Source organism: Anomalospiza imberbis, chromosome 2 (assembly GCF_031753505.1).
Source record: "Anomalospiza imberbis isolate Cuckoo-Finch-1a 21T00152 chromosome 2, ASM3175350v1, whole genome shotgun sequence".
Classification (NCBI taxonomy): Eukaryota; Metazoa; Chordata; class Aves; order Passeriformes; family Viduidae; genus Anomalospiza; species Anomalospiza imberbis.
The window spans coordinates 20126043-20147263 of NC_089682.1; the positions used below are offsets into that span (position 1 = coordinate 20126043).

A 21221-nucleotide genomic window follows, 5' to 3' on the forward strand; every position below is an offset into this window, starting at 1 on the left:
GAAGTCCAAGCCCCTTCCTTACTTCACCAAGAACTGAAAACTCTATGATCTTATGGTCCCTAAGCCCAAGATGGCCTCTGACCACCAGGTCTCCCACTGGCGCTTCTCTGTTTGTAAACAGCAGGCCCAGCAGGACACCAGTCCTCATAGACTTGCTTACCAGCAGGTAAGGAAGTAATCTTCCACACCCTTCAGGAATCTCCTAGATTGCTTCCTTCCTGCTGAGTTTCTAGCAGACATCCAGCAAGTTAAAGTGTCCCACAACAGCGCTAGCAACTGTGAAATGGCATGATTATAAAACTTTATCTGCCTCCTCATCCTGATTGGGACTTTCTAACAGACTCCCACGAGGATGTGCACCTTGTTATCCTTTCCCCTGGTCCTTACCCATAGGCACTCAACCTTGTCATCACCATCCTGGAGTTCTATACAGTTCAAATACTCCCAAGCATACAGAGCCAACCCACTGCCTCTCCTTTCATGCCTGTCCCTCCTGGAGGTCTTATAACCATCCATTACAGCACTCCAGTCATGCGAGTCATCCCACACATTTCCATGATGGTGACTATTTCCTGCCTTTCCCACTGCACAATGGTCTCCAGCTTCTCCTGTTTGTTTCCCATACTGGGTGTGCATGGGTGTGGATGCACTTCAGCTGGGCTATCGGTTTCACCCCCAACAGTGGCATGTCACCCCTAGGCTCATCTCCTGGTCTTAGCCCCTTTCTCCTTCAAACCTAGTTTAAAGCCCTCTCAAGCAGTGCTGACAACTCATGGGCTAGATTCCTTTTTTTCCCTGTTAGACTGGGGAATGCCATCTGCCTCCAGCAGGCCTGGTGCCATGAAAACCAATCCTTGATCGAAAAAGCCAAAATTCCACCCATGACACCAGACTTTAAGCCATCTATTTATCAGGTGGGTTCTCCTGTTCATTTCAGCATTCTTCTCTGCTACTGAAGTGTTTGAGGAAAACATTACCTGTGCTCCTGTCCCTCCAACCAGTCATCCCAGTGTTGCGGAATCCTTTCTAATCATCTTACAACTTCTCTCTTCAACCTCATCCCTGCTGACCTGGACAACCAGAAGTGGGTAATAATCAGAGAACCAAGTCAGCCCAGGGAGTCTCCTAAAAGTATCTCTTACCTGAGCTCCAGGGAGGCAGCAGACTTCCCTGTGCAATGGGTCTGGTTGGCATAGACAACTCTCAGCTCCCCCCAGAAGGGATTCTCCTACAACTACCCTTCTTTCTTAACAGACATTTCTGTAAGCCCTGTGTTTGACCGTCTTGCTCTGGGCAACCTTCCCAGGTAGACCTTTCTGACCCTCGAGTTCCAGAGCCTCATAGAGACTCCATAAGGGTACCTAGGAAGGGAGGGAGGTTGGAAAAGGATTCTCCTGCCACCTCAAGCAGGGACCCCTGTTTCTACTCCCCTCCTCCTGCCTGATGGCAAGAGGGTCAGTTTTCCTTTGACTCTTGCTGAGCTTCCATCCACTGCATTTCTTTCAAGAGCAGAAGCATGTGGCTCCACCAGTCTATTGCTCTCTCATATGTGGTTTAGGAAAAAATATCAACAAAATGTTCTTTCTGCTTCATGCTTTTGTCTCACTGTCCTCTCATTGCCTCTTTTTTTTTTTTTTTTTTTTTTTTTTTAGGTTAGTGCAATTTGCCCAGGTTATTTCTTGTCTTTCTTTACTGGTAAGTTATTTTTCTGCTCTTTTGCTTGATTTATTTTGTTAGAACTACACACACAGGTGATGTCTCCGTGGCTCTTTTCCAGTGATGTACTGGACAATGTGGAGGCTGAATTCAGCCTGGGATTAAGACCTGTGAATTGAGGTGATTATGTCTGAGCTATAGAAAAAAATCAGTTGCTAACCTCAGCCCAAAGGTAGGTGCCTCTTGTCAATTGAGACATGCCAGGCCATGCATCATAGCCATAAAGGAACAGCAGGCATGATACAGATGCCATGGGAAAATTTCTGGAGAAGCAGGCCTAAGCAAAAGGCCCTACAACATCTAAAATAAAGTTTAAACATTCACCCACGGGCATGCATGTTGCTAATGCTATTCCTTTGTTGATGCCCTAATCTTGATATTCATCCTGCCATATGTCAGTCAGGAGGGGTCAGTCCAATACGCTTTATTCAGGCAAGAACTACTCTGTTGGTGGATAGGCTTTTGCCTAAACAGGGCCTATTCAGCTGGATTTCTAAGCATGTGTGCAATTATTTTTTATGCATGATGTATTTCAAATATTGTTTAGAATATCCCCTTTTAAAAACAATTTTCCTAAAAACAAAACAAAACAAAACAAAACTAACAAACTAAACAGAAACAACAAAACCAAAAGCAAACCAAACAAAAAATAACAAAAAAGTGAAATCTGACAGATTTGAAGGTTTTTGTTTCCATTCTCTTACAGTAACTTTCAATTTTTGTATCTTAAGTCTATCACATAGGTTTCTTATTATTTTCCTTTGAATTGCTCCCAGATACATAAAGGGCCCTCTTTTCACTCTTCTTGAATATGTGTCATGAGCAACAGATTTTGCTCAGCAGTTTGTTCCATTAGGTCTTATAATCACACATTTTGTGTGGAAATTCTGCATCATTATAGGTCAGATCTCTGCTGTGATCAGAGAATCAGCACAACTCATATGCATGAGAAGGGCAGTATCCAAGAATTGAGTGGTGCACGATCGTTCAGTTGATTCTTTTCAGACTTGGCTTGGACCCTGTTTTTATTGCAGCTGGCCTCTTGCCTTTAGCTTACATTAGAAAAGGTTCTGCTGTCCCTTGATTGTGGAGAATGATCTAAAAAGGGTCTTCCAATGTCTATCACACTGCATTAAGAAGCTTTCTCCCAGTTTGCACCACTTCAATAGTGAATAATAGCAAATGAGAAACAGAATCTGGAACAGACTCATTCAAACTATTCAGATCCCCCATCCTCTATTTCTAACCACTCAGCAAGAACAGGACTTTGTGGATTGTCACAGGAGCTCCTGCTCTGGAGTCTCTGCTTCACTTCATAACACATGAGGCTGAGAAGCTACACTAATGGATAAGGTCAAAATGTTTTGAGCTTGTCTCTGGGAGATTTTTGTTTATTTTTGACCTTAAAAAAATTAAATAGTTGTAGTCTTTGACTTCTGATTTTTACCAGAAATCCTTCTCTCTCCTGGATTAAAAAAAAAAAAATCCCAGAGGCTTGCTTTTAATAAAAATGTCTTGTCTTGGATTTTCTTTATGAATGCGACTCTCCTAATTTTGCAAACTCCTCTTCAAATCTGCACAGCTTCACTGAAGCTATATTATATTTCATCTCCTCCAGATATATAATGCTTTGAAAGAATGAGTAATGCAGAGAATTAAAAGGAGAAGATATTTAATGAAATTGAAAGAGTTAATGAGAAATAGACAAATACTGGCTTAAAGAAAAGGATGCCAAAGAGAGTAAGACAAGGAATCAAGAAAAGATAGTACAGTGAAGCCCACCTTCAACTTTTAAATATAATATTTTCTCTTTTTAAACAAAAATAAATAGCTAGAAAGGACAAACAAGAGATCTCATTTAAGGAGTTTAAAAAGGAAAGTCATCGAATGGCAGGAAATGTGGAGGTTCAAATGAGTTTTTGTGCCTGGGTCTGCTCTGCAGATTTAGAGGAAGGTTTAGGGGTATTTTTGTTTGATTCACTCTGGGTGATGCATAGGACAAACAAAATTCTCAGGAGGCTCAATAACAGACTTCTATTTACAAACTTAAGAACATTAAGGCAGAACAAGATACTTAGGGAATTTTAAAACAGTATCTAAACAAAGTAAGGCACTTCACTAAATTTAACTTGGCAAACTTCAAGTTAAAACTTAAACTTAGCCAACTTATCCACACACAACAATGCACTTACCAAGACATTGACTGTAATTTTTTAATCTGCATTACAATATATTTTGAGAAGAAGATAGGAGAAGAAAGAGAAAAAGAAGGAAAAAGAAAGGATAGGAGTAGAAACATATCACCACCCATGGATCCAGCAACAAGGTTTGATTGTTGCAGTTTAGATGTCTGTTGGTCAAAGTGTTGTTTGCTCTCTTGATCCATTGGGGATGGGGGACACCCACAAAACTCCAGGTTCAGTGGGTTAATATACTCTTAGATTTATGTGGGAATGCCCAAGTACCTCCCCTGGGGATGCAACACAGTGTGTGGATCATACTCAGTCCTCTGGTGGAAGGCCCCCGAAATGAGCCTGAGGGTGCTTTGGGAGTCTTTGATGGCTTATGAGACCTTCTAAGACACAACAGCTGCCTCTCACACCAAGGTAGGTGAGCAAGTTATGCCCATGAGAAGGGATGAACACCTCCATCCTATGTGTGAATGCCCTAATATCTCTCCTGGGTGAAGGTACAGTTTTACACCTGAGCCACTTGTGTAAGGGGGACATTGGCATGATACAAAGCACTACCACACCTCACAGGATCTGCTTCTTATCAGCCTCTTCCTATCTGGTTTAAAACCCAACTTGTAGCTAAAGGTTGATTTGTCTCCTCTGTTGCTCACGCCCTCTGCCTGGTCTGTTACCCTGAACATCATCAGCAAAGCACTCTGCTGTTTTTGCAAATGGCTAATTGTATGAGCTATTAACCATTAACATTTCAGTCACTCCCTCCTGTATTAGAGTCTGATCCTCTGCTATTTCAGCTAGTTTTTCTGGTAAACTGAGCAACCACCCTCAAAGCAGGTGAGTTTTTTGTCCTTTCACTCCTAAAGGGATTCCTGACCAAATCTGTCCAGATTAATACAAACTGATTAATTCTTTTTACAGCATTATTAATAGTCTTCAATATCCTCTTATATTAAACCCCATAATACAAAGCAAACGTGTTTTTTTAAATGAGTAGTTCTAAATTTCTCCTTTATGAATACCTTGTGATGACCATTAAATTTAAGTAGTAAGCCTTATCTTGCATGTAATACCAGTACCAAATATTAAGATTATTGCAAGGTTATAATGAGATTTAGAAGAATATAAAGATTAAGTAAATTTCAGATTATGTATGATACAAGTTTGATGGTCTACAAATTTTCCAGTGCCCATATTAACTTCAATTTCACTTCTGGCCTTGGGATTTCACTTTGCTAGCCTGTGCTGTGCTGTCTGCCTGTTCACTAAAATGGAGATAGCAGCATGTCACAGTCTTACCTGAGGGTAAAGGGATTCAGGTTCTGTGATACCAACAGTCATACTTTAAATAGACTAGCAACAGGTGTTTATCACTAAAGCATTGTGCTCTGAATTCCTCGGTGGAACAGGCATATGTTTCATATACAGTACATGAAGTGTGTGTCATATTTCATATAGCGGCACTGAAGGCTGCAGTACCTTACAGCTTCTTTTATATCATCAGTTACTCTGTGATCTCACAAAAATTCAGTCTGTGAAACATTTACAGACTACAGTGTTTGTAAAAGTACTTGTACCCTGGGAACTGCAGTAAATACTCCCCAGTAAAGACCATGTAGCATCCTATTTGGATCATGTCACATAAACATATTAAAATACAGAAAAATTCAGTAGTGAGAAACTATAATTAATTTAATACTAATTGTGAAAGTCTGAGTAGTTAAATAACTCTGAATATTTACATAATTTACAATTAGGTTTGGTTACTTCCTCACTCCTGAAAAATGCATTTACCCAAATGAAAAAGGGAATAAAAAAGGGGAAAACATTTTATTTCCCATAATTAAGGGCAAGTAAAGAAATTGAATTACCCAAATAAATAATACAAAATATAAAATAAAAACAAGGTAATGCAGGACCATTTTTTTTAATGTGTTCATACCAAGTAAAACTTGACTTGGCAGTTTCAAAGAATGTACCAATTTATGTGGACATTGAGGTGTAAATCATGTTACCTAGCTTCTGGAGTTTACACCATTCATAGTCAAAGGCGAGAAAAAGATCTTGTGGGCTTGACTCTATGCACTTTAGATGCCAGCTTTAGAGTGGAAAGAGTCCTGCCAAGTCCTGACCATGGACTATAACACGGAGTTAGACACCCAGCTCAGAGGTAGATGTACACTGCACTAGGTTACCAACACTTACAGCAGAACTCAGCTGCTGAATGTAGGCATGCAATCATTTTACATTCTGTTGGGTTATGCTACTCTACAAGGATGCTGAAAAGAAGAAAGACGCTGCCATGTGGCGTGTCTACTGCTTCTGTGCACATATCTTGGATAAGCTTTGTAATCTGATGCAGAACTGTGCACCTATGCATCGAAATGGTCTTCAAAAGTCCCTGGCATTGCCATCCAAGTGGCATATAACAATACAAACAAAAAGTATGGGAGAAAGTGTGGGGGAGAGGGAAAGAGAAGAAAGAAAACTAAACTGAACTTCAAAAGTACCATATGCACTGAACATCTGCAAAAGGATTTCCTGTATACTTAAAAAACACAGTGATTTAACATGCCCTACATCTGGATGTCCAAATCTATATGCTGATTAACTTGGACTACAGTTTGAGCTCTTTAAATGAAAAAGCAGGTGTTTCTCAAAAAAAAGTGGAAATTTTCTTCAAACCTAGTTGTAAACTCTGACCACTCACAGAAAGAATAAAAGATTCTTAATATTTTTTAAAAACAAAAAAGGAAAGAATAATTTAAACTGAAACTCATGGCAATATTAGGCTTTAGCTAAATCATTAGTTATTACAAAAAGCAAATTGTTGCAAATGCATTTTCCTACAATGGATATGAAGGTTCATGTCTTAACAGAGGAGTGCAATGCAGCTACGTTTGAAATTGTCTTTGTATGCAAAAATGTCAGTCTGAATGTAGATTTTTATATTATGAACACAATTTTTAAAGAGTTTGATTTTTACAGGCTCTTTCATGGGCTGCAGAATAAAAACACTAGCACATGCACTTTGTGATAAAGGGCCAAGGCTACTTTCATATCGCTTTCTTATTAGAGAGTGAGGTACATGGAGGGTGAAATAAGGAATTTAAAGGATTTTCTTATCAAGACCTTTCAATTGTTGCTCGTCCATTTGGCCACATGGGCATAGAACATTAAAAACATTGATCTTCTGTGCTAATGAAATCTATCCCAATGGGTTTGCACAGTTTACTTTCAGGCACTTGAACAATCTTCTGAAGTCACTTAAGCGTCTCCAGTGATTAAACAGGAATGCACACTTCAGCACACTCTGTACCATGCATAAGGCAGACATCTAAAACCATCTTCTCACAAGTGGCCTGAAGCATTATACACTTTCTTTCCATCTTGACCTACCCTCAGTTCCCGGTTACAAATATCTTTTCTTTTATTAATTCATTCATTGTCTTTCTGGTCATATTTGTCTCCAGTTTCTACAATATCCTATGGCAATACATTTCACATTTCTTATTAAGTACTGTGTGAAGTAAATAACTGGTTTGATCTTAAGATTTTTGATCTTGGCAAAATGGAGGTATGATGAAACTGGACTGTGGCCCTCTTCACATATGTTAACTCTGTGCATTGCAGTGATTTTGTACTCTTACAGATATGTGTTCTGTTTGAGAAGATATCTGTATGAACTGTCTTCAAAACTTAAAAATTAAATTGCATAATTTTTCTTTTGCTTCTTCAGAACTCTTAAGATGAGCAGGTAAATGGACAGTGATTTTTTTCTAAAATCTCCAAGAAAATATAAAATTGGAACCTCACAAGGCTGAAGTAAGCTATTATTCACTGTGTACGGCCAAGCTGCATGAAACATAAGACTGCTGAGTTGCAGACAGTCTTCTTTATTACAAGGGTATACAGTGCCTACCACAAGGGAGACATAACTCCTGCCTCTTCCTCTGAGGCTTTTTTATTCTCCCTGAGCAAATATGTTCTTGTCAGCACTGCATCTATGGTTTGGCTGGGTTTAATAGGATGGCTTCTGTATTCTTTCATTGGTTGGCCACTTGCGTTGGAATTAACATTTGTCTAGTCATCGAAGACATAGCTTCAACATCTGGAAAACATTAATACGTTGGGGACATTGAGTTTGTACTTTTTCTTGTGCTTATAAATTGCCTATAGTCCTTAATGCCAACTATTTTTGTTACCCTTTTAACATCAATTTATTGAATGTATTGATAGTTTACTAACTTTTCTATTTTATCACTTTAGATATTCATATGTACAATATTATTTCAAAGAACATGCTTTCCTAGAAATGATTGCATCTACTGTTTCAATTATGGCTATGAAATGATTCTCAAAATAGATAGTTATAAACATTGTGGGCACAGGAAGTTTTTGGTGACTACTTGCAAAACTTTACTCAAAAAACATATTCAGACCAAAGGTACCTATTTGACAGAGGCTATTTCATGGATTGAATGTCTCTGGGGGAATCTCATGACCTTTTTCTATAGAAGTCCTAGGTAGGATTTTATATCATTGAGTATTTTATGCCACATGAATCAGTCTTTCTTCCATTCTTACCGTTCTACGGTCCACACCATTGGGGTTTTTAGGTGTTTACATGTTGATTTAATAATTTATGTACACTGTATAATTTTTAATGGGTAGTGGGACCAGTTTCTTAACTCTTTTTTGGGAGAATTAAAATGCTTCTTACCTTTAACATAACTGATCCTTCACATTTAGAACATTAGAAAATCTTATGGCAAACTTTATTTTTGTGTAGTATGTCAAATTGAATGAGTCACTCCTCTATGATTTAGTTGCCTCACCTAACAAACTAGGGACTATAATCCCTACCAATCCCATAGTTATATGGTCACTTTTGCAACATGCTGTACAGCTCTATAAATATATGTTGTGTGATCAACAGTCATTGCTAATAAAGACCCATTGTTTCAAAGCAAATCACTTTGAAGATCAAATCTTTATAAAATGAGAGTTCATTGACATTAAAAATCTATTTCTTTGTCTCTGAATTTTGCTGCATATGGCACATAATTGTTCTTGAAGAGAGTTAAATTGTCTCAAATTATATGGAACTTCAGTTTCAAAAGTAAAAAAGTGAATTTAACTAATGACTTGGCATAGAAAACTAAAGGAGACTGCAAAAACTTTGATGCATTCCTCCTGTTCAACTTGCTTTCAAAAGATCATGTTTTCTTCAGCCTTTAGCAACATGCACCTAAATCTTTCATAAAAGGTTCTGTACAGTCAGGGTAAATCCTGTCATCATGTCATCATGTGCTAAAATCCTTTTACTTTAAGAAAACAACGTCTTTTTTAAAATCAAAAGGCTGAATAATAAAAGAAAGAATCCAAGACTATATAAACGTTTTTTCACTGTACTTTCTTTGTTCTAGCTCTGGGTCTCAAGCATGAGTTTGAATTGTTTGTTACTGCCTATGATTCCAAAACACTTGTTTTTAATCAAGATAAATTCTTCTTTGATTAAGAGTCTTGAATACAATGTGAGTGTAGGCACGAAGCACTCCCACAATTCCTCGAGAAGCTGTCCCACCATGTTGGCTGGCTGAAGGTGTCTCTGTCATGATCACATACAGAAGTCACATAAAATTGGCCATCACAGGAAAGCAACTGCTGGGCAGAAATCTCTCTACATCTTTCCTTTTCTAATGCAATTACCTGCCTAAAGAGTAAAGAGTAAAGAATAAAGAGTAAAGAGTAAAGAGTAAAGAATAAAGAGTAAAGGGTAAAGAGTGATCACTGACTTCTCAAACCTTTACAGCTTTGGGACTTTCCAGGTTGTCATGTCAGGACATGTCAGTCTTAAATCCTATACAAGAGGCAGGAGGCCAGAACTTACAGCAGATTTTAGGGTGTGTTGGGAAAGGAAGAAGACAAAATACCTCTCCTTACTGTTTCATGGAGAAAATATTTTCTATGCTGAGTGACAGTAGATGACAAAATCAGAGAAAGAACAAACACCTTAAAGAAGCTAAATTCTAAAGAAACAAAAACAAAGAAAGGATTCAACAGTATGAAAAAGAAGCTTCTGGAGTCTGATTTTACATCAGGGCTTCTATAAAAAACAGTATTTTGGGCCAAGGGAATAGATGCCAATCTCAGGTGAAGCGGTAACATAAGGTCCCAGCTCGGAGTGGGCATCTGGTTATCCTTTTACAATTAGGTCACCATTTAGAGGACAGAGAAATGGTGATACTGAGTGTGTTTCTCTTGTCTGCTGAAGACATCTTTACAGATAACTAATGTCAAATTTCTAAGTTTGAGTTTTGAACTAAGAAATTTAAATTCTATTTGGAGCTGAGACTGCAATACAAATAACAGCATTGCCACCAAAATCATAAACACCATAAAGCAGAAGTAAAATTCAGTGAGATATATGCTATGTGTCATGGTTTGACAGTGGATCAACGCCAGGCCCACAAAAGTCTCTTGCTCAGACACTCCCCACACCACAGCTGGGCAGCAAAGAGGGAGAGAATTAAAAAAAAAATTAACAAAGGCTTTATGAGTGAGATAAGGACCAGGAGAAATATTTCAAGGGCAAAACAGGCTCAACTTCAGTTGCAAAGTGAATTTATTGCTAACAGAATCAGAGGAGGATAATGAGAGGTAAAATAAGTCTTTAAAATACCTTTTTTTCCTCCAGCCCCTCCTTCCACCAACAGCTCAGGAAGACAGGACATAGGAGTTTGGTCAGTTCATCACCAAGATTTTCTTCCACTGCTCAGGGAGAGGAATCCTTCCCCTGTGAGGCTGCAGGGTCCCTCCCATGGGAGACAGTTCTCCATTAACTTCTCTGGCACGGGTCCTGTCTCATGAGCAGCAGCCAAACCACACCTGCTGCAGCGTGACACCCTCTCACGGGCACACAGTCCTGCCAAAACTGCTTTGACATGGGCTTCTCTTCCCATGGGGTGCAGTCCTCCAAGGGCAGGCTGCTCCAGAGGGGGAGCAGGACCCCTCTCTCCACCAGGTCTCCCACTGGATCACAGCCTCCTCCAGGCACCCACCCACTCCAGCCTGGGCACCTCCCCCAGGGGCTGTGAGTGGATCTCTGCATCCCCCATGGATCCCCATGGGCTGTGGGCGGATCTCTGCATCCCCCGTGGATCCCCACGGGCTGCAGGGGCACAGATGCTTCACCATGGCCTGACCATGGCCTGCAGAGGAATCTCAGCTCTGGCGCCTGGAGCATCTCCTACCCCTCCTTCTACACTGACCTTGGTGTTGCCATGCTGCTTCCCTCACATGTTCTCATCTCCTCCTCTTCTCTGACTAGAAGCCAAAACCTTTTGACTTTGTTTTGATTTTCTTCTTAAATATGTCATCACAGAGGCATTACCAGGCTCTCTCATTGGGCCAGTTTTGGCCAGCAGCATGTCCATCTTCAGAGCCATCAGCCATTGGCTCTGCTGGACATGGTGGAAGCTTCCAGCAGCTTCTCACAGGAGCCATCTTTGTGGCCCCCTGCTACCCAAAAGCAGGCTGTGCCAAACCAATACACTATGATTTCACTTGGTGCACTTAAAACTAAAAAAAGGAGAAAAACAAAACCAAAATGAAACAAAAAACTCAATCTACTTTTAATATTTTACACTGATTTTTTCCTAAGACACTGAAAGCACTAAGACTACATGACATTACAGATCAACATAGACTATTTTTATGCATTCTCTCCGCTCCTAATCTTACTCTAAAAGATCAGAGTGAATTATGCCAGGTTTCAGGAACATTAAATCTCCAGGACACTGGTGATTTCAAGAAGAGAGTAAGAGATTATCACAAAAATCAACACCAATATTCTGGTTTTCCTTTATTGACATTTACTAGCAGCAGAGTGTTGATTAGCATGCTCTCCTTCCCTTGTGACTGCATCCACCCACATACTGGTTCGGAACCAAGCAGCCAAACTGATGTTAAGATTTTAAACCATACTGTGCTTTCTTTTCCTGTATTCTCAGATATCCAACTTTGATTCTTATTACCACTGCAGTCTCCTGTAGTGGCAGTGCAACAGATGCTGACAGAATCTCAGCTGTCTTGCCCTGGCTCGGAAAGGCACTAATGGGGTGATCATGGGACTCTGCTTCACTCTCTTTGTCAAAGCAAGTATCTAGGAGCTGCAGTGCTAAAGTTTTTGGTGCAGTCAGGAAGGAGCTTGTCACAAATACCCCACAGCTCTCACAGCTCTTTGAGCATGCCTTGTCAAAAATTCATATATCTTTTCCCAATGTCAGCTGTGCCGTGAGTCCTGTAGGTTAAAAGACATGTTGCAGGGTTTTTCTGAAGAAACATTACTAGGCATGAAATGTCTCACTGACCTCTCTGGCTCAGGTCTAGCTTTAAATAGACAGGTACATTCGATATGCTCTCTGCTCTTGGCATCCTGCTTTCTCGTTTGACACTTCACTGCAGTGTTTCTTATCTACACCTGAGTTATGGCTTTACTGAATGGTAAAAAAGGGACATAGGAGGAATCTGCTGCTGCCATGTGACTTGGCAGCCACTCACAGTCCCTTGTCCCAGTCACAGTGCGGCAAGCTCTGCACATCCATGCTCAATTTAATGACAGCAGTCACCAAGTGCTGTTTGCAGACTTTCCTTCACAAAACAACTTTGCTCAGTCTCCAACAGCAGAGAATTCATGCTTATAGGCCGTATCAATACCTCAGTCTTGTGATGGCTCGAAAAAGGTCTGATACAAAGCCAAAATCAGTTATACAGCAGAGGCCTCCCCTTTCCCATCTCCAGTGATCAGGGTATTCCTTTCTTTTAGTTGTCTTAATTTTGAAAGGGAGAGTATGTGGATGATAGGTAGATTGTATCAGATTGTCTGAAAGAAGGAAATTCAATACCCCAGATTTGGAAGACATAAAGAAGAAGGAGATTATATAAAACATCGAGCAAACTGCCTTTGGTGGCCCTTTGCCTCCATCCCTTCCATGTTTTATCCCTCCAGAACACAGTTCTGTTGTCTCCAGGTACAGCAAGCAAACTGTTATTAGATGCTGTGCAGGATTGCCTGGGTCCTCCATGTTTATCTACAGCTGTCCTGTTATCTTTTCTGATTGCAGAAACACAACTCTGCTTGTTTATTGCCTGCTCCTCAGGAGTTTCCCAGGCTGTTATGCTCAGGAGTGACTTCTACCATCCTGTTCTTTCTGTCATCAAGGTTGAGCTTGGTTGCTCCAGCTCATTCCATGGATCATAAAAAAATGGAGCTGCAATATTTTTAATGTGATACTCTGTAGAACCTTTCTAAATATTCAGTCTGGAATACTGAAGAATACTTTTTTCCGTGACTGTGGAACTGCCTGTGTAATGGTTGTAAGGGAGTTTGCAGGGTCACAGCATCCATCAGAGTTCTTGGGTATTTTTCTTTATAGTTTGCAGAAATAATATAAAACCTGCTACAATATTTAAGAAAGTTTCTTTTTTAAGATAATTGTAGAAAGTACTGCTGTCTAAATATGCTCCAGCTTATTTAAAATTTGAAAACTAACCCATAGCTGCATTTTTGCCTCCTCCCACACACTTTTTCTGCTGCCTATGCACAAAATATAAAGGTAACCCAAACCACAGAGAATTTAAATATTATTGTCAGCCCCTGCAAGTAAGATGCTGAATCTCAAAAACTTAAGGCAAACCCTTTTGTTCACTGAATTAAAATAAAAAAAAAAAAAACACCAAAACAAAAACAACCAAACAAAAGGAAAAAAAAACCCACACCACTCTCTAGTTATAGGTCATGTGCAATTACATATAATGTCAGAAAAAAAGCTGTTGAGAGAAACTTGTGGGCAGTGTGGGTTTTTGGAGAAGGAATCTCACTTAATGGAGCCCCACAGCACAAATGTGTGAGACTATTTCTGATAACCTTGAAGTGTTTGATAAGAAACATAAAATGCTTTTGCTCTGAGCTACTTCTCCAGCTCTTCACTAGTTTGCCATGGAGTCAGTCCCCTGCATGAAAGCTCTGAAAATTATGCTATGAATATCACCCTTTCAAGGGTCCCCTGCAGCCTACCTGATTGTTCCCTCAGGATGTGAAAGCTGCATAGCACAGAGGCCTCTGTCCCCCTTCCGTGTATTCTTCTCTAACGCTCTCTGAAATAGCTTTCCTGACCAGCTAAAGGATTAGAGCTGAAGAAAACCAGAGATCACCAGCTTTGTCCCTGATGCTAACCAGAGGAATTCTCCAATCACTGGCACTTATCATCAGCCAAGAAACATGAACTTCCAACATCCAGTATGTGCTGGAGTTTTAGATAATAAAGGCTCTGATTTAGACAGGAGTAACATGTGAGGCATTTTCTGCTAGTTTTAGTGGAGTTAACCCACCTCACTCCAACAGTTAATGAACCTGAATCTTTCAGATACTTCTTTGAAAATTACCTCTTTCATCTGGTGGGATACCCCTTGAGATGGAATACTGAGCCATTGAAGACATGACAGAGCAAGTAAATCTGGGCTGTATATGCATGGGGTCTGTAGACCATTCCCTAACATTTCCAAATGGTTAGAAAACACATCTATGTGGTGATGGAGCTTCCCTTTTCACGCAAAAATAAATCCCTCCAAATTATATTTTTAAAGAAACTGCCAGAGAAGCACCTATGGGAATCTGAACAATTTTCACTTAAATTTTTCTTCTTTATCCGATTGAATTTCTATGAGTTTTCATTTTCTTATTTCTCAAGAGAAAAGAAATCCCTCACTGCTTTGAAAAAAAACAACCTTGACCAGAGGAGAAGTAGAAGAATATAGTGTTCAAATGCAGTTCTCCAGAGACACCACTGCTACATCAGGATATTTACAAACATTCTTCAGTACCAGATATACTACTTTTAATGTGAACTTTCAACAGACATAAACAATCAACATTCTGCTTTTATAAATACACAGCTTAAAAATGTTGTTGATTTTTTTTGTTGAATAAGGAAAATTCCACCTCCTATTGTAGTATTTTCTCTATGTCTCACTGTGCTACAAATTGTTCTTTCAGATTGTCAGAATTACATGGCTGTGGCATAGCTGCATAATTCCTATATGGTCCTTTGAGAGCAATAGGACTGGATTGCTCTGGGCAGTTGTTCACCCTGAGGAAGTGAGTGCTAGGTGGAATGAAGCAGAAGTGTCTATTTCTGGTGGCTCATGTGGGAAAATAAAGTGAGTGCAAAGCTGACAAGACACCTGAGTGTGTCTGATTTGCCAAGAGACTCTGCTGCCATCAGGTAGCTTTCCCATCAGTCAGTCTTGCCTGTTCTCACAGAATTGCCATCTCATTAATTTTAATAGGGTTGCTTGCTTGGCTGGGGGGGTCAACACTGATTAAAATTGTTTCAGGCTGTTGCTGATAAGCTGGAGCCCAGCTCTAATCCTAATGAGAGGTCAAGAAAGGTCAGAATCAGATCCAGTTTTGGACAATTGGGCCAACAGTAGTCAGAAAAAGAGGGATTGCAACTGATAAGCTCTTACAAGTGACCCAATAAACAAGTTAAATGAGGCAGCAGAAATACCAAGCCCTCTATGTAAAGATCACAGTCAGAAATATTAGTTATGAGACCTGGAGTACCAGTACCAACCTTTATAAGGCATTATTCCAACAAGACACTGCTTTCCCTCTTTTTATGATACAAGCATAGCACTGGGTAATAATAACACCTCAGGTAAACATTCCAGGCTCACTTTGCAGACAATTGAAAGAAGGATGTTCATCTAAGTGCAATTCATCATTTTGTGAAATCTCAAATAGCCAGATGAATCACACCCTAGATGATTTCTCTGTTGACTGTAAATGAAGCTTAAGACATTTCAGTATTCTCAGGTGCAGATATCTTCAGTCACTATCCAGAATCAGGAGAGAAGAATCTCACTCAAAGGTACAGTACATGTGGAGATGCTCTGGTTTTATTAATGGAAAGGCACAGACTCAAGGAATGTGTTCTTGTACGAAAGACATTAATTTCTAGCCAAGACTGATGGTCTGTATAAACACTGCATGAGGGAGCATGTCGTTGCAGAACCTAATGTTGTTCCCCTGCCACAGACCTCTTGGAAACAGACCAAGTAGTTGGAGAAAAAAGCTGTACTTTTGAACACCAAATTTTTGCACAATCTCCATTAAAAAGTGCTGGTTGAATCTGGAGAGACTTTCATTGTCAAGCCTACAAGGTTTGTTTTGACTAACATGTTTGCCTGCCAGAAAGCAAAGAAGGTATATGAAAAATAGAGGGTAAAGATACTTTTCGTAGACATTACTCCCCAAAAAGCTCTTTTTCGGAGTGCTGAGTTATCAGACTGAATCTTAGCAAGTTGCTCTGCATGGTAATTAATACATCAAAATCCAAATAAGATTTTCTCTGAAAGAGATATTGTTAATTACTAACAGAATCACAAAACCAGTAGAAAAGTAAACTATGTATAACTTGATTTTTATTTTTTAAAGGATAGGAGATGCAGAGGCTATAGATGGACTTCCAAAGGGCAAAAATACAGTATTGCTTGGATGTTTTTCATTCCATGAACTTTGTCTTCTTTGACTGGAGAGTTCATATATCTTAATAGGACAAACATTACTGTAAGATTTCCTGACATTAGTTGTCTCTGAATTTCATGTGAGTGGTTTTTTTCCTGTGGAGTTTTGGTATAGCTACTTCTGAACTCAGTCCACCCCTAACTGCTGAAACTAACAGAGCTGAGCAAGATAATTTTGAGGTTAAAAAAATTACATTTTAAGGCTTCTTAATGAATGTGAGGATTTTATTCCTCAAACAGGGGCTTAGCCTCTTCTGGTGGCTGAATTGGTTGCCAAACCTCTATGGTCTCTGCTGAGATATTGGCATAGTGACTGTGCTCAGTAACCACTAGCTCAGGCCGGTTAAGGTAGTATTTTGTGAATGTGAATTTATCTCCACAGGGTTCTGAAGACAAATGAAAAGGTGATTACTGTCAATTCAAAACTCTTGAGATGTGCACATAGACCTTATAACTGAAATAAAGCTGTAAGCAAAGAGATACAAGACCAGAGTGGTATCAGACATCTGACTGCTGGCCTGTGTTTGCAGGAAATGGAGATGAGGTCAAAGCTCAAAATAAGCCAGCAGAAAACTGGGCAGACAAGCTTTATGATAACTGGTGATAGAGCTCATACTGTTAGTGCTGGCCAGAAACGGAGAGTCCTTTCATGGAAAATTTTGTTTTTTTCCTAAACTTCCTGCAAAATAATACGATAATCCCAGCCTATTTAGTCATAGCAATACCAAATGTGCAAAGAAGGTGCCTGGTCTGAAAAATGCAACTTTTGATTGTAGACCAGATAGAACTCCAGTCTGAACTACCGAGAAACCATACCTTGTATTAGTTTTCAAATACTCATCAGATATGAAGACTTTCAGGTGAAAGATGACTTATTTTACTGGATTTTCAAATGTTTGTTGAGATTTTTCAAGAGAATGTTTCCAAATAGTTCAGCACACAGATTTTTTTCTTAGCTCCAGAGAGCAGCTGGATGAAACTGCTGAAAAATATCCATGAGGGGTGTAGCTGAGCATTTCAGGATAATACATTTCACTCTACGTCAGTTGAATAAAAAATTCACTCTTTGACCTTGTTAGCTATGTTTAATCTATATTCCATTGATGCACTATACAAGTCTGTCTTCCTCTCCCACAGCTTTTCTACCTGTACTAAATTCTTATTTTTTGAAGTGACAAACTGCCCCTGGAAGTCTCTCTCAAGTTAGATGAGATGACTTAATATCTGAAAAGCCATGAAGTATTGGATTTCAAAACAGAATAGTACCTTCAATCTAACGATGTCTAGCAATAATTTATGTAGCCTTGACTTGACTCTCCTTGTTTCGGTCACAATAGTCTTTGTCTTTCAGTAGACAATAAGTACAAAAGAGATGTTTTGGCCAAGAAGAAATTTTGGTACATAAACTGATAAAATTCGCAAGCAAAAATATTTTTATTTTGATATCAAGAACAGGAGCAAGTGGTCAAAGACAGGAGAGAATGGGAAATGGGAAAGCTACCTTGCAAAAATATAGTAAAAACCATTGCAGCTAGGCTTACATTCCTTCAGGTTGTGTCTGATGTTTGTCTGGGAACAGCAATATTTAACATGGTGATTTACAAGATAGCTGCATAAATGAGTTCCTACAGCCCTGGTCCAAGCTGTGGCCATGCTGGCAGTACCAAGGAACAGGAAGGGGTATATCTGAATGGGGGCAATCTCCTATGTGTGCAGGTTCTCATGCTTTGGTGGAGCATGTCATTTTCCTTCATCTGGCTTGCTCATCCATGTTTTTGCCCATTGCTAAAACAGAAATATTTCAGAAATAAGTCCCCTTTCCCTAACATTTGGTTCCAGTAGCCCAAAGTGACCTTGGCAGCTTAGTATAAACCTCAACACCAGACCTTTTCAGTTTGTCTTCCCCAACCTTTCTTTTGACAGGTTTATTAATTTCTAGTTATCATATAAACACATAGCCAAAGTCAACACAGCTGCTAAGGCCTTATCCATGTCCTACTCAGAAACCTTTTCAGCATGCCCAGGTTCTTGCTTTGGACTTCTTTCTCCCCTCTGCCAAAGGCAATTCTAGGTCACAGTGAACAGACACAAGCTCTTGATTCGAAGTTGTTTTTCCTTTGATCTGCTCTGCACCCATCTGAGATTGATCATAGTTCTCATATCGAGTCTCCTGCTGAAGTTTTTGGCCGCTGTTCAGCAGACACCATTTATTCCAAGCTTTTTCTTTTTCTTTTTTTTCTTCACATCAGAATTTTTACTTGAAAGAACTGTCTTCTAGTACTTTATAGGACATAGGAAATCTTGATCAGAGGTTTAACAATTTCTAGTCTATGTTGAGGTTTTTTGGTTCGGGTTTGTTTTTTTTTTTTCTCCTCTTTTAATATGACACTGAAAAAGAACATCCTAAATGTCCCCACATGGATTTGTGAAACATTTACAACACTGAAAACACTTTACGGTTTCCAGCCACTATTGCCATACCTTTGATCTGGACCTGGGACTACTCCAATAAACACATTTTCTGTGCATGATGCACTTTATTTCTTTTTCACCTGGCCTCTTCCATTTAAATTCTTTCTTACATTGCTTTTAACGCTTTAATATTATTAAGTGTTATGCTCTAACCAGTCCTTATTGATTTTTATCTGTTCCTTAGTGCACTCATATCAAGTAAAGAATAATACAAAAAAGTTTATTGGGAAGATATAAACAAAACTGTCTTAAGATGAGAAGAAAAGTAGCCTAAATTTCTTGGGACTTGCTTTAGAACTGTGTGAAGTACATTACTTTTTGATGATGAATGTTACATTTTAAAGAAGTGCATTGCTCTTGTAAGAAGTCTCAGTGTAGGACAGGAATGCTTCAGTGACAAGCGTGACAAGACAAATAAGGACACCAGGATCTGCATCCAATAGTTCAGGGCAGGCACAGCAGCAGAACTGCATTCTCTATGTCACAATAAAAATTCCACACTCAGAGACCATATCCAATGTATGCAGCCTTGACCTATGCGTTACACCAACCATTTGTCTGCTCCATTGGGATTCCAGGTTTTAAATTGAGAAAATAATCACAAATTAAAGCTATCAAGCAACAAGTCAGGAACAAACAAACAAACAAACAAACAAGCAAACAAAATACCTGTAGAAGAATTGGTAGACTTTTGAAAAGAAAAATTGCATAAACTATTCCGAAGCACAACAGCCACTGACTTGTTTCTTCTTGACATGATCTGTATTCACAAAAAATAAGACATTTGAGAACATTATGAATACCTAATACCAGAAGGAGGACTTTTTTCCAGTAAATTGCTTTGTGTCCTCTTAAATGAGGTAGGCATATTTGAAAATTCCAGTTATCTTCTAAACCCTTTCATCTTTTTGCAGACATCAATGCAATTTTTTCCACATTACACTAGAAATTCAGTCAATAAGATGCACACATTTATCTGACCAGATGCAGATGTTTGCATCTGAGTTGTCATCTTGCTGTCTTACCTAGAAAGGACTAAACAGGTGAGATGCATCTGGAAATAGGTAATTCCTTTCAAAAGATATGTTTCTTTACATGCTACTAGAGCCAAATGCCATGAGTGTCTTTTTGACTGTGAAAAGAGGAATATGTGAGCAACCCAGGTACTGCCAATGTTCTTATGGCATTTCAAGTCAGGTAGGATGAATTCCACTTCCGGAATCACTTCCAGACAGCACATCCACATTACCTAAATCATACCTTGGAGCCATCATCAGTCTTCATTTGATGGTAAAACAAAGACAGGAGTCTTTCATGTCTTTTATCTTTTTAAAGGAATGGTGATAATGGCAGAGAGCATAACCCAGCCAACACATTTCACTCTCTCATGCATTTTCCTACCTACTGTGTCACAGGGCCAAGGTCAAGAAAAAAATCAATATATTATTGTTACCTACCACAAAACTCACTGTCTTTGAAGCTACTGCCTTTTTCCCTCTTTCTGATAAGAACTGCATATTTGCCCAAAAAGCACAAACATAACAGGTCACCATTTTATTCAGTTTTTGTTTGGATTTTATATTAAGGTTATATTAATACCAAATAATCCTAGTAGATAAGGAGGTTTTTTGCCTTCTGGGATATTGCTACTATTCCCAGTTTCCCCATTGGTTAAAAAGTGTTCAGCTTTTCATGACAATGCACTCATTGTCATGTCTGCATCATTTGTTAGTACTCCCAAATGTGCTTCCTTTAAAGCTTTTTTCCTCTTTTTCCACATTTGGCTGCAGTCTCCATTTCAGCCTCAGTGCATTAGTGAAGTTGTCTTGTGCAACACAGGGAATTTCTGTCTGGTTTGGGGATGTCTCCTGGGTAAAACATATGATGATTTGTCATTCAGAATGTGCTCCAAATTGGAAGCCTTATTCCACCTGACAGCTTTTGGGAGGGCAGCTGTGGGGAGGGAAGAGCTGCGTGGTGTCCCAGGCTCGAGGGAGCAACCGGAGCTGTGTGTGCACACCTCGCTCCAGCCTCATCCAGGGCTGTGCTGGTCCCACCACACATGGCTCCTGTGCCCACTGCCCCTGTGTCTTTTAACTTCATAGTGCCTTCAACTAGGATTCCTTTCAGAATAAAGCAGGGACAAATGGAAAGTACTCTTTTTCTTTCCAAAATGCTCGGTTTTCTTTCCAAAAAGGGACTCTCCTTTCACACCCAGTAAGTTCCAGATTTTTAAGAGTATGATACACTTGC

General features: G+C 39.4%; 1 long non-coding RNA gene across 1 annotated transcript; it reads right to left on the reverse strand.

Annotated features, from left to right (window-relative positions):
* Window positions 1-16384: 16384 nt before the first annotated feature.
* LOC137465799 (uncharacterized) lies at window positions 16385-17741 on the reverse strand. Its single transcript, XR_010994837.1, has 2 exons — window positions 17313-17741; window positions 16385-17175 (listed from the first exon to the last, which is right to left on the reverse strand). It is a non-coding gene; the product is annotated as an uncharacterized lncRNA (long non-coding RNA).
* Window positions 17742-21221: the final 3480 nt, after the last annotated feature.